The sequence below is a fragment of the Brienomyrus brachyistius genome, unplaced genomic scaffold, assembly GCF_023856365.1.
Source record: "Brienomyrus brachyistius isolate T26 unplaced genomic scaffold, BBRACH_0.4 scaffold32, whole genome shotgun sequence".
In the NCBI taxonomy this organism is placed as follows: Eukaryota; Metazoa; Chordata; class Actinopteri; order Osteoglossiformes; family Mormyridae; genus Brienomyrus; species Brienomyrus brachyistius.
Genome location: NW_026042307.1, coordinates 3,175,857 through 3,188,188, shown reverse-complemented (window position 1 = coordinate 3,188,188; position 12,332 = coordinate 3,175,857). Strand labels below are relative to the sequence as shown.

The 12,332-nt window shown below is 40.4% G+C and overlaps 1 long non-coding RNA gene across 2 annotated transcripts; it reads left to right on the top strand.

Moving 5' to 3' along the window:
* The first annotated feature begins 7,904 nt into the window (after positions 1-7,904).
* LOC125721207 (uncharacterized) lies at positions 7,905-12,332 on the top strand. 2 transcript variants are annotated; one of them, XR_007385721.1, is made up of 3 exons: positions 7,905-8,370; positions 8,529-8,723; positions 8,813-12,332. It is a non-coding gene; the product is annotated as an uncharacterized LOC125721207 (long non-coding RNA). The 2 variants fall into 2 exon arrangements; XR_007385720.1 differs by having other exon boundaries at positions 8,529-10,144; positions 11,308-12,332.

The following is a 12,332-nucleotide window of genomic DNA, read 5'->3' as shown; positions in this document are numbered from 1 at the left end:
TGGTGATGGGTCACAAATGCCCTTTCAGAATAGCCATGATCTAAACAAAGGTTTGTCTTTTGGCTGCACTAAATTTCCCAAGAGTCCATATGTAGCTGCACCCCATCACACTTAAAAACGTATCTACTCAATCTTCCTCACTAGTACAAGCACCCAGTGTCTCTCCTTCTCAGTTAGGGACATTTCCCCTGTCGTTTCCCCTTTTTTGTTTAAAACAACAAAAAAGAAACATTGCATCCTCCTCGCCAATTGTATGTATATTTACGAAGCAGATGCAGAGTTGGTTACGGACTCTTTATTTACAGCAAGATCACACAACAACAGAATGAGCATGTGCACCTTACAGCTTCTGAACAGAATGGTGTTCACAAAGGTACAAACTGTGCACATACCCAATAAATGACATTGTAATGAACACAGAATATAGTCAATAATGACTGGACAAGAATCTGCTTCAGAAGGAGCACATTAATTGTACCAGATTAATTGTACTAGGGCCAGTGAGTGACTCAGATGGCTAAGTCTCTGTGCCCATGATCAGCAAATAACTGATTTTAGCCCTGACCTTGGCAGAACAGTCACTTGACCCCCCAGCTCCAGGATTGCCACACATATTCTGATCCTATGCTGTATCCACAAGGTATAGAGAACAAGATGGGGTAGGTGAAGAGAATAATTCCATTGTACCCATACTCATACTTGTGCAAATGGTGAATAAAAGATTTCTTATTTTATCATCATTTATCAGATATTCATCTCAACTGGATATTCAGCTCATCCCTAGTGTGCAGAGTTCCTGCTTTAGTAAAAGTGATGATCTGTCAATTCATCTAAAGAAAAGGGAAAAAAAGTATTATGTATCTGAGACAATTCAAAAGGTGAATTCAAGAATTAACAACTGGTTAAAGTTGGTGCCTTCATTTGGTTCTTACATTTATTCACTCCATACAAGAAATTAATGAATTAATATGTCCTGTTTGCAGGACAAATGTTCAAACCCAGGTTAAGTAGTGATACTCTAATTTATGAATTCCATTCGTATCCTGGAACTAAATCTCCACTAATTGACTATTTGGGACTACCAAAATATTGTCTGTTGGAGAAACAAACCATTCAAGCAATTAATTAATTGACTGATTGGTTGGTTGATTGATTAATTACTAATAAAATTATAATTAATTTCCCTACATATTGGTAGAGACACAAACTATTTGAGCTAATTTCCTACATATACATGCCCCCACATTATTTTGAAGAGTGTTTATCTACTTATATACTAATATACATGTGATTATAGGCTAGCTACTTAACCTTTATAATCCTAAAATGTAGCCATGAAGAAAGCCTGTTGAATATGCAGGCTAATAACATGAACACTGGTTACTAGATACACTTACATGTCACAGTATTTGACAGGGGCATGGTTTAAATGTATTGCTGTCACTGCTAAACCTACTGTCTGGCTCCAATTTAAATTGATGAATGAATTAAGGAAGATTTTGTTTGCATTCAGCTTAAGTTCAACCTCATGATTTTAAAACAACAGTGGTGAGTGAGAGGAAGGCGCCTGACACCTGTTTTAGTGCGTGCAACAGGGTAGAAGTTGCTTGGAGAAATAATCATTGGTATATCACTCTAAACATGGGAACAGCCAGTAATTAGGGTTTTCATTTCTTATGTATGCCTTGTTTGGTTTACAGTGGAAACCCATATCCACTGATTCAGTAACTGCAGCTTTTGCTATTCTCAGCCCAAAAATATTAATTGGGAAATCCCAAAGATAAGTACTAGAATTGCAGGCACATTCACCAGGGTCCACACAATCCGTTGCGGTCACGGTATCCGGTGGTTGATAACTGATGATTTTGGGAACTCATGTACTTGGGAAACAATGAGGTCAGTATTGGTCAGGGCCTATCAAGAAGCAGAAACAGTGTGGAAGGAAATCTGAAGGTTTGGTGGGGTTGCGTGCATTCTTTTTCTGTCTTAGGCTTTAGGCAAGAAGATACTGGTTGTTTTTGCGGATGTGCGAATGTTACTCAAATGTAGAACATGCTGACTTGGCATGAGATTGCAGAACTTTATTCAACTGTTGCTCCAGTTGCTTATTTAATCATCCAGTGCATACACTATATTGTCAAAAGTATTGGGACACCTGCCTTTACACATTTAATGATATCCCATTCTTAACACATAGGCATTAAAATGGAGTTGCCCACCCTTTGCAGCTATAACAGCTTCAACTCTTCTGTGAAGGCTGTCCACAAGATTTAGGAGTGTGTTTATGTGAATTTTTGACAATTCTTCCAGGAGAGCATTTGTGAGGTAAGGCACTGATGTTGAATGAGAAGGCCTGGGTTGCAGTCTCCACTCTAATTCATCCCAAAGGTGTTCTGTCGGATTGAGGTCAGGGCTCTGTGCAGGCCAGTCAAGTTTCTCCATACCAGACTTTAACTTATGGACCTTGCTTTTTGCACTGGGGCACAGTCATGTTGGAACAGGAAGGGGGCATCCCCAAACCGTTCCCACAAAGTTGTAAACATGAAATTGTACAAAATGGCTTTGAATGCTGCAGAGTTCCAGAATTCCTTTCACTGGAACTAAGGGGCCAAGCCCAACCCCTGAAAAACAACTGTACACTGTAATCCCCCCCACAAAACTTTACACTTGAAACAATGCAGTTAGGCAAGTACCATTCTTCTGGCAACCACCAAACCCAGACTCGTCCATCGGATTTCCAGACAGAGATGCGTGATTTGTCACTCCAGAGAATACGTCTCCACTGCTCTAGAGTCCAATGGCGTGCTTCAGACCACTGTAAGGCTTGGATGCAGCTACTCGGCCATGGAAACCCATTCCATGAAGCTCTCTACATACTGTTCTTGAGCTAATCTGAATGCCACATGAAGTTTGGAGGTCTGTAGCTATTGACTCTGCATCCAATCATGGTGCCACACTTGAATTCACTGAGCTCCTGAGAACAACACATTCTTTCGTAACTGTTTGTAGAAGCAGTCTGCATGCAATATCGTGACCATCGAATTGTGTTCCCCCACAATATGTACACCACGTAAAAGGAGAACATAATATCACCCACTCCTTGGTATTGAACAATATCTGAATTTGTTGTCGTGATGCTAACCGAGGGCCCAGGATTGTGAGAAGCATGCCGCCATCCTGGCAGAATGCACACTAATTCTATATTTTATATGTTTATTTGTAAATAGTGTAAAATAATCTTTCTAATTTAAATAAAAGTCGATCTCTAACACAACACCCCCGGATTGCTTAGCTACATTTAGCTAAATTTATCTACGTACGGTTAATAAAAAGGTATAACCAGAACTTGAAAAGATGTATGACACCACATGCTGATCTTTTATTTCAAATAAGCCCCTTTAACCACATCGTTTTTAAGCAATGAAACTCTTTTCGGGTAATGTGTTATTTAAAATAAAACATCTTAAGCATTTCGACAACAAGAATCAAGGAATAACGCTGGCGATCCTTGTTAAAATAACTCTTGTTCTCTCTCTCCATGTCGCGCTTGTGCGTGCAGCCACGATACCCACACACCACTGTCTTTTATTGAAAACAGCTGAGGCAAGTCGTTTTCGGAACTTTAAAGTGTGTATACAATAAGTAAACGTGTGTAAAAGAAGTATAAAATGTGTTATAAAGCACATAGCCAACGATAATTAACAAAGAATTTAAGCATAATAGCCCAGACGTACCATGGCCTATAGCCGGTAGAAATTGAGCTATCCTACGGTCTACAAGATAAAAGCATATGGCACCAAATTGGAATCAGTAGTCTTTAAAAGAATAAAATACATTATATGAATTCATTAATGCGACATTCTAAATATGTTTTAAGGCATAATAATTTTAAGGGGTCACCGGACGGGTCGAGCTTTTCTAGCTAGACAGGAAAGAGAGTCTGGCAGTTTTGAATGGTAAAAGCAGTAGTTGTGTATTGTTAATGGTTTATTTTTAACAAAATGTCCTATTTTATAACGGTAAAAACACAGCAATCCTGTTTTTAGGTGGGATTTATGCGTATTGCATGTCTAGACATGTCGATCAGCTAATGACCGCGGCAGTGGGAACCGGGCGCCGGCGCAAGAGCTTTTGGAGCCATGAGCGATAAGCCTATGAGAAGGAAGCGTCAATGAAACAAAATGGCCGCCGGTTGATAAATTGTTGCAGAGTGCGTGTAACATCTCGTTTAACCGCTGGTCCTGAGTGTGAGAAGCAGACAGACAGCATTCACACCCCCGGCAGAAAGCACATTACGTCTATTTGTTAATCTGTTTTATTCGTAAATAGTATAAAATAATATATCCATCCATCCATTTTCCAAACCGCTTATCGTACTGGGTCGATATCGTACTATCCCGGAAGCAATGGGCACGAGGCTGCGAACAACCCAGGATGGGGGGGCCAGCCCATCGCAGGGCACACTCACACACCATTCACTCTCACATGCATTCCTACGGGCAATTTAGCAAGTCCAATTAGCCTCAGCATGTTTTTGGACTGTGGGGGGAAATTGGAATACCTGGAGGAAACCCCATGACGACATGGGGAGAACATGCAAACTCCACACACATGTGACCCAGGTGGAAATTCGAACCCAGGTCCCAGAGGTGTGAGGCAACAGTGCTAACCACTGCACCATCATGCTGCCCCCACCACAAATAATAACCAATTAAATAACTAGGAGTAATGGATGTTGTCAGTGGCATCAGTAGATCAGGTCAGAGTAATATGTTTAGTAATATGCATAAGTATGATTACAAAGGTACCAGGTATTTTTAGTCAATAGGATCATTAACAGTTGGCTTTTGTTATTAAGTGAAAGCACTTATAACAGGCTTCCTGAAACTGGAATAAAATGGTATCATTTAAAGCTTATAATATATGTATATTATTTGTACTTCTTAAAAAGAATTTATTTATAACATTTTAATATATAGGAATTTACATATTTTCACAGGTGGGACTGGTCATAGAAAACTTCATATTATCCCTCTAGAGTCAGAGGGGTATTCTGGAAAGCAGCTTTGTTACATGCCATAAGTTCACAGGGATGCCTACAGGTTCTCTGGACCTCCCGCCCTCGTCGCCATTCGCCGGCTGCATCTTCAACTCCACCCACAGGCCTTGTCGTCAGCAGCTTGTCTGTCATGTGACCCTTGCTCCGCCTCCCCGTCCAGACCCCGCCCACGACTTGTCCGATGCACCGCTCGTCACTTCCGGTCCCTGGAAAGAAAAGGCCACGACTGGTGTACTTTGGGAGCTCTGCTCATTGTGTTGGATTGTGATTTGGATTGTTATTAGTTACTGTAGATTATGACGGTTTTGGTTTTCGGATTCTGATTTCTCGCTTTGCCCTCTTGTACCTTTGCTCTTAATAACGAAGATATAAACTATACCTTTGCTCTGGTTTGATTTCTTTCCTGGTTTCTTTGATCTCTCGTCTGACTCCTGCCTACTCTTTTGCTCACCCCTTTGGACACTGTTGCTTTGGATTTCGTGTTTGTGCGTTTGTAACTTGGTGCATAAGGAGTGACTGCCTTTTTTTTTTGCGAGACGTGGTGATTTATTGTACATTTGGGTAGGGAGATAGGCTTACTATTGTTGTTTCATTTCCACTTGCTTCCGTTACACTTAGGTTTAGCTTAGTTTGGGTTGTGCTCGTTAGATGTATTTTTGTTTGTTTTGGCCATTGTCACTCCCAAATTCTGTTGCACCTACTGTTGTGAAGTGTCTGTGAATAAAATATATAAAAAAAAAAAAAAACATAAAAAAAGATCCCTTTGTGTCTCGTGTTCCCATTTCCTGGTTGTCTCGTCTTCCCCTCTCCCTTTTCCTTACCTTTCTGTCGATCCTCAACCCTAGACTGGGGTTTGCAAAAATCGTAAAATGACGACAAACGTAGGCAAAAAAGAAAAAAACTAAGAATCTGCATTATTTAATGTGTGTTCAGGGTAACAGCCCTGAACATGACGTTTCCTCTGAGATTCCAGTTATATCAGAAGGCACCGAGGTAATAGCCTCCTTATTAGTTTATATTTTTGTTTATATTTTTCATGTAGTCAACATAATATATATTGGCTAAACCCTTTAGTGCATTTATGTACATATTTGTTTTGCTTTTTAAAAGAAAACGCAAATAAATAAAATTATGCCAAATAAAATTACTGAAAAAAGGTATACATATATCTTAAACTAAGGCATAAATTAAAATGGCCTTTACTATCTGTGTTTTTGTACATTTATAGGAGGCATAAAAAAAATTCTGACAGGATTGCATCTCCTGGATGAGGTAGGAATGCTGTGTGCATGTTCATGTGTGTGTAAGTGAATGTGAGTGAGAGTGTGTGTGTTTAAGTGTGTTAGAGAATGAGTGTGTGTGTAAGCCTTTAAAGGAGCATATGTGGAGGTTGGATAATTCAGTGTCTCAGAGTTTCACTGGCCCAAGGCTGTTGCGGGAGGGGGGGTGGATAATTTCTGTGTTATATTTATAATATATTATTTATATTATTATAATTATGCAATATTATTCATTTTAATTTAAATCTGCAGAATACTATCACTAAAGTCTTGAAATAGATTTAGTTCAGTACACCCCATCCTCCCCTTTAAATATTTAAATTTAAATATTGTGTCAATTAACTAAGCTAACAGTTTATCTGCATACAAACAGCTTCTACTTTAACTTGTACAGCTTTACTGCAACTTTTCTGCTGTAGAAGACAAACGGTGGTGGATGGGAGTAGCTGAAAACATCACTTTTCTTCACCTTTCAGCTTGTTGAAGAGCTGGTTTGGTTAAGGACTCTCGCCAGCTCTTTACCAGTAAAGGTTTAGTAGCGATTACAAGCACTGCTGTTTTCCTTCACTCCACCTGAGTGTTCCATTACAGAGATGGTGAAGTCTCTTTGCTGTTAGTGTATAGACAGGCTCCAGCTCCATGTTAATTAACTACGACAGCATCATTTTCACTGCTGTTGTGTTATCAGTGCTTTTATTGAGGAAAAATAGGGGCTGCTTGGGCTGAATCTCGTTATACTTTTTTTATTCACACACATGCCCATAAATACCTTTCTATCGCAGGATTATGTTAGCTGCAGATGTGAGTGAAACGCTTGCGCTTACCATGTACTGGTTCCGCTTTGTGGACTGGATGCATAGACTGGGTGCTTTCTGTTGGGATGTTGAATCATTAACATTGTGCAATTGTGGTAAGATAATTCGGATTTACAATGGACACCGGGCACAGTATTTTCGCTTTTCTTTTGTTTGAAATGGTTCCAAACTTTAGACATTTTACATCTTTTTCGCTGACTTCCCTCGCTATTTTCCCTGTGTTCCTCCATTGCGCCATCAAATCAAACCTGCTACACGTAATGCAGCATAAGCACACTGTGCGACAGTAATAATCCTTCGAGTGAAACACAGTGATCACTAAGCAGTACATAGTCGTGCGGATTACATGAAGCATCGAAGCAAAGAATTTGCATGAAGGATTTTTAGTAATTGAGTTATTCGAGTTACTCTATGAATCGTTGGCATGAAGGGCTAAACTTTGGTACACTGAAAATAGGAACCAACTTGCAGGCAGGGCAGGGGGCCTCACCCTAGACTGTGGTGTAACAGAAAAAGCAGAAGGTGAGTGTTGCAGGGTTGTCGTGACATTATGCTTACTCGTGACCTACTGGGCCTAACCAGGGGACGGGATGCTAAAGCTGCAAAAAGATAAGAGAATGGTGGGTGTGGGTACTAACAAAAAGCAGATGACAAAATAGAGTTGTTTGTCACGCGAGTGGAAAATACCAAGGCCAGCAGACGCCCCAGATGGGCTATATAAGCCAGACACAGACAACAGAGTTTGAGCTTCCTGGGTATGTACTGTTTGTGCATCTGAGCGTGGCTCCCGGATGGATCTGCGCAAGGAATAAAGAGAGCTGACTTACAACCACCCTCCACCTCACGTGTGCATCTCTTTCCTCATCAACGGACTCGGCGGAGACAGGCTCCAACAACTCCTAATTTAGTGCCTTACTAACAAAACATAGTAATGTTTAGATAGTATGCTGTTCTGATATCTAGTGTGATTTGTGTTTGTTTGTGTGTGTTTTTTGCACAGAAAAATAGTCTTGAACAGTGCCCAATTTGCATAAAGGACTTTGCTACTGATGAAATAGAGACATATGCCAGTTTTTGTGATGAGGGGTGAGCTGTATATAATGTTGCACACCTTTTAAGTAACAGTAGATTTGATTTCACGGATTAAATCAGCCTTCTACAAGTGGAAACGTTGACAGGCATCCATCACCTTTACACAGCGTTTCAGACATGCAAGGTGTGTCCTTAAAGAATTCTCCTCCTCCCCTTCCTACAGATTTCCAATTACCAGCTAAGGTTTATCTAAAATACTAGCATTAAAGGGGTATTTATGATGACAACATTTAAAATACCTTTACTTGCAATGTTGTTTATTCATATTTTTGAATTTTTTAGAATTGATGACCACATCAGACCCCAAGAGAGCTGCATTGCTTTTTACTCAAGAATTACTGTGCAAGGCAGAGAGACATGCTGAACCCTTGTGTTTGACTTTGGACATACACAAAAGTGCTGAGGAACAAAGCAGTCTGTTCTTCTACAAAAAAGGCAACGTCAACTGGGCATCTCCTCTTTAGTGCAAACTAAGGGGTATTGTTTAAAAACCATTTAGCACTTTTATGCTAATTCATATAATATTTTGGTACATTATAATCCACATAATTTATCTGATCTAACAGGTGATTCTGCTGGTGGTGACGGTGTGACCCTCTATGTCCTCTCTACCATCTGTCATAAACTTAGAAATGGATTCCACGTTAATTTAGGTACTTGCAGGTATTCTTAAATGTGTATATGTGTGTGCGTTCACACGTTGAAGTATTTACAAAACTAACAACTTCTCTTACAGGTAACATGGATGTTACTGTACTAGGCTGTTTGAGGGAGAGCAGGGTCACCTTGTTGCAAGTACATCCTCTTTTCTAGTTGAAAATGACTTGTTCTTAGCGGCTGGCAGGATGGTGGCACACAGTTTGCCAGGACTAAGTCCAGCAGTATACTATGTTTTAACAGGAGTTACGCCAGAAACAGCGACTTTAAAACTAGAAGACTGTCCTGATCTGGATGTTCAGGACACTTTACAACTGCTATGTTGCACAAGGGTAGCATTTTTTAAACAACTATGTTGTAAATTAAGATTTTTTTCCTGTATTTTTATATAGCTGCAGAAAGATGACAGAATAACTGATTTAGATAGGGAGAAAAATCTGGAGCTTTGTCTGTCATGGGATCTCCCTGGTGTCACAGGTGGCAACAGGAAGTGGCTCTTCGAACGACTGCTTCTCCATGCTGTATTACCGAACTATTTTCTCTCAGATGTTATAGTTTTAGCAATTGTGAACAATGTTACAAGTATGAACAGCATCGTATTTATTGTATTCCTGACAGATTTTTGAACAGATATATTTCTGAAATTAAGTTCCTATACTCTTTGGCTTATAAGCCTTGATGTAGTTTATATCTTCGTTATTAAGATGAATTGTTACAGTATGAATAAATATGACTACAGTTCTCTGTATAACCTACTCCTATGTTATGGACCTAATTTCCTATATGTATTAGGCCAGACACACTAAAACAGATGCGCAGGGGTCTGAAGGAGACAGGACTATGGCCACTTTTGATGTTGATGTTTTTTTGATGTTGTCCCCCACAAGAGGCTCCTACTTAAACTCAAAGCGACAGGTATTTTAGGTACCGTAGCAACCTGGATTGATAACTGGTTAACAGATAGGAAACAGCGAGTAGTTATAAGAGGCACAATTTCACAGTGGGCCTGCGTTCATAGTGGGGTACCGCAGGGTTCGATTTTAGGACCACTATTGTTCCTAATTTACATAAATGATATGGATACCAATATATACAGTAAACTGGTGAAATTTGCAGATGACACCAAGGTGGGTGGTGTAGCAGATACTGAATTAGCGGCTCAGCAGCTACAGCGGGATCTTGATTTAATTAGTGAATGGGCCGATACCTGGCAGATGAAATTTAACGTCGATAAATGTAAGGTACTCCATCTAGGAAGCAGAAATATAAAGTACAGGTATTTCATGGGTGTCACTGAAATAAAGGTAGCTGATCATGAGAAAGACCTTGGTGTGTATGTTGATGCTTCCATGTCCCATTCTCGCCAGTGTGGGGAAGCAATAAAAAAGGCCAATAGGATGTTGGGGTATATCTCCAGGTGTGTGGAGTTTAAGTCAAGGGAGGTAATGCTAAGATTATACAATTCCTTGGTGAGACCTCACCTAGAATATTGTGTGCAGGTTTGGTCACCATATCTTAAAAAGGACATTGTGGCCTTAGAAAAGGTGCAGCGTAGGGCCACAAAAATGATTCCTGGTCTTAGAGGAATGTCATACGAGGAACGGTTACTTGAGCTAAATCTGTTCAGTCTCAAGCAAAGGAGATTGAGGGGAGACATGATCCAGGTATATAAGATTCTAACAGGTTTGGATGCTGTTCAACCAAATAGTTACTTCAGCATTAGTTTAAATACACGAACTCGTGGCCATAGGTGGAAATTAGCGGGAGAACATTTCAAGCTGGATTTAAGGAAGCACTTCTTTACGCAGCGTGTAGTCAGAGTATGGAATAGCCTTCCTGATAATGTAGTGCAAGCTGAATCCTTGGGTTCCTTTAAATCAGAGCTAGATAAGATTTTAACGACTCTGAGCTATTAGTTTAGTTCTCCCCAAGCGAGCTTGATGGGCCGAATGGCCTCCTCTCGTTTGTATAGTTCTTATGTTCTTATAAGAAGGCCTATGATGTCATCTACTTAGATTTCCAAAAGGCTTTTGATGTTGTCCCCCACAAGAGGCTCCTACTTAAACTCAAAGCGACAGGTATTTTAGGTACCGTAGCAACCTGGATTGATAACTGGTTAACAGATAGGAAACAGCGAGTAGTTATAAGAGGCACAATTTCACAGTGGGCCTCCGTTCATAGTGGGGTACCGCAGGGTTCGATTTTAGGACCACTATTGTTCCTAATTTACATAAATGATATGGATACCAATATATACAGTAAACTGGTGAAATTTGCAGATGACACCAAGGTGGGTGGTGTAGCAGATACTGAATTAGCGGCTCAGCAGCTACAGCGGGATCTTGATTTAATTAGTGACCGGGCCGATACCTGGCAGATGAAATTTAACGTCGAAAAATGTAAGGTACTCCATCTAGGGAGCAGAAATATAAAGTACAGGTATTTCATGGGTGTCACTGAAATAAAGGTAGCTGATCATGAGAAAGACCTTGGTGTGTATGTTGATGCTTCCATGTCCCATTCTCGCCAGTGTGGGGAAGCAATAAAAAAGGCCAATAGGATGTTGGGGTATATCTCCAGGTGTGTGGAGTTTAAGTCAAGGGAGGTAATGCTAAGATTATACAATTCCTTGGTGAGACCTCACCTAGAATATTGTGTGCAGGTTTGGTCATCATATCTTAAAAAGGACATTGTGGCCTTAGAAAAGGTGCAGCGTAGGGCCACAAAAATGATTCCTGGTCTTAGAGGAATGTCATACGAGGAAAGGGCTAAAGCAAAGGAGACTGAGGGGGGACATGATCCAGGTATATAAGATTCTAACAGGTTTGGATGCTGTTCAACCAAATAGTTACTTCAGCATCAGTTTAAATACACAAACTCGTGGCCATAGGTGGAAATTAGCGGGAGAACATTTCAAGCTGGATTTAAGGAAGCACTTCTTTACACAGCGCGTAGTCAGAGTATGGAATAGCCTTCCTGATAACGTAGTGCAAGCTGAATCCTTGGGTTCCTTTAAATCAGAGCTAGATAAGATTTTAACGACTCTGAGCTATTAGTTTAGTTCTCCCCAAGCGAGCTTGATGGGCAGAATGGCCTCCTCTCGTTTGTATAGTTCTTATGTTCTTAACTTAATTCATCCATCCATCCATTTTCCAAACTGCTTATCCTACTGGGTCACGGGGGATCTGGAGACTATCCCGGAAGCAATGGGCACGAGGCAGGGAACAACCCAGGATGGGCTGCCAGCCCATCGCAGAGCGCACACACACACCATCCACTCACATGGACAACAGCAAGTCCAATTAGCCTCAGCATGTATTTGGACTGTGGGGGAAAACCAGAGTACCCGGAGGACTTTGTACATATTGTGTTGGATTTATTTGATAATGTGGCTGCATTTATACATTGAAATGTCATTCATATATTGTT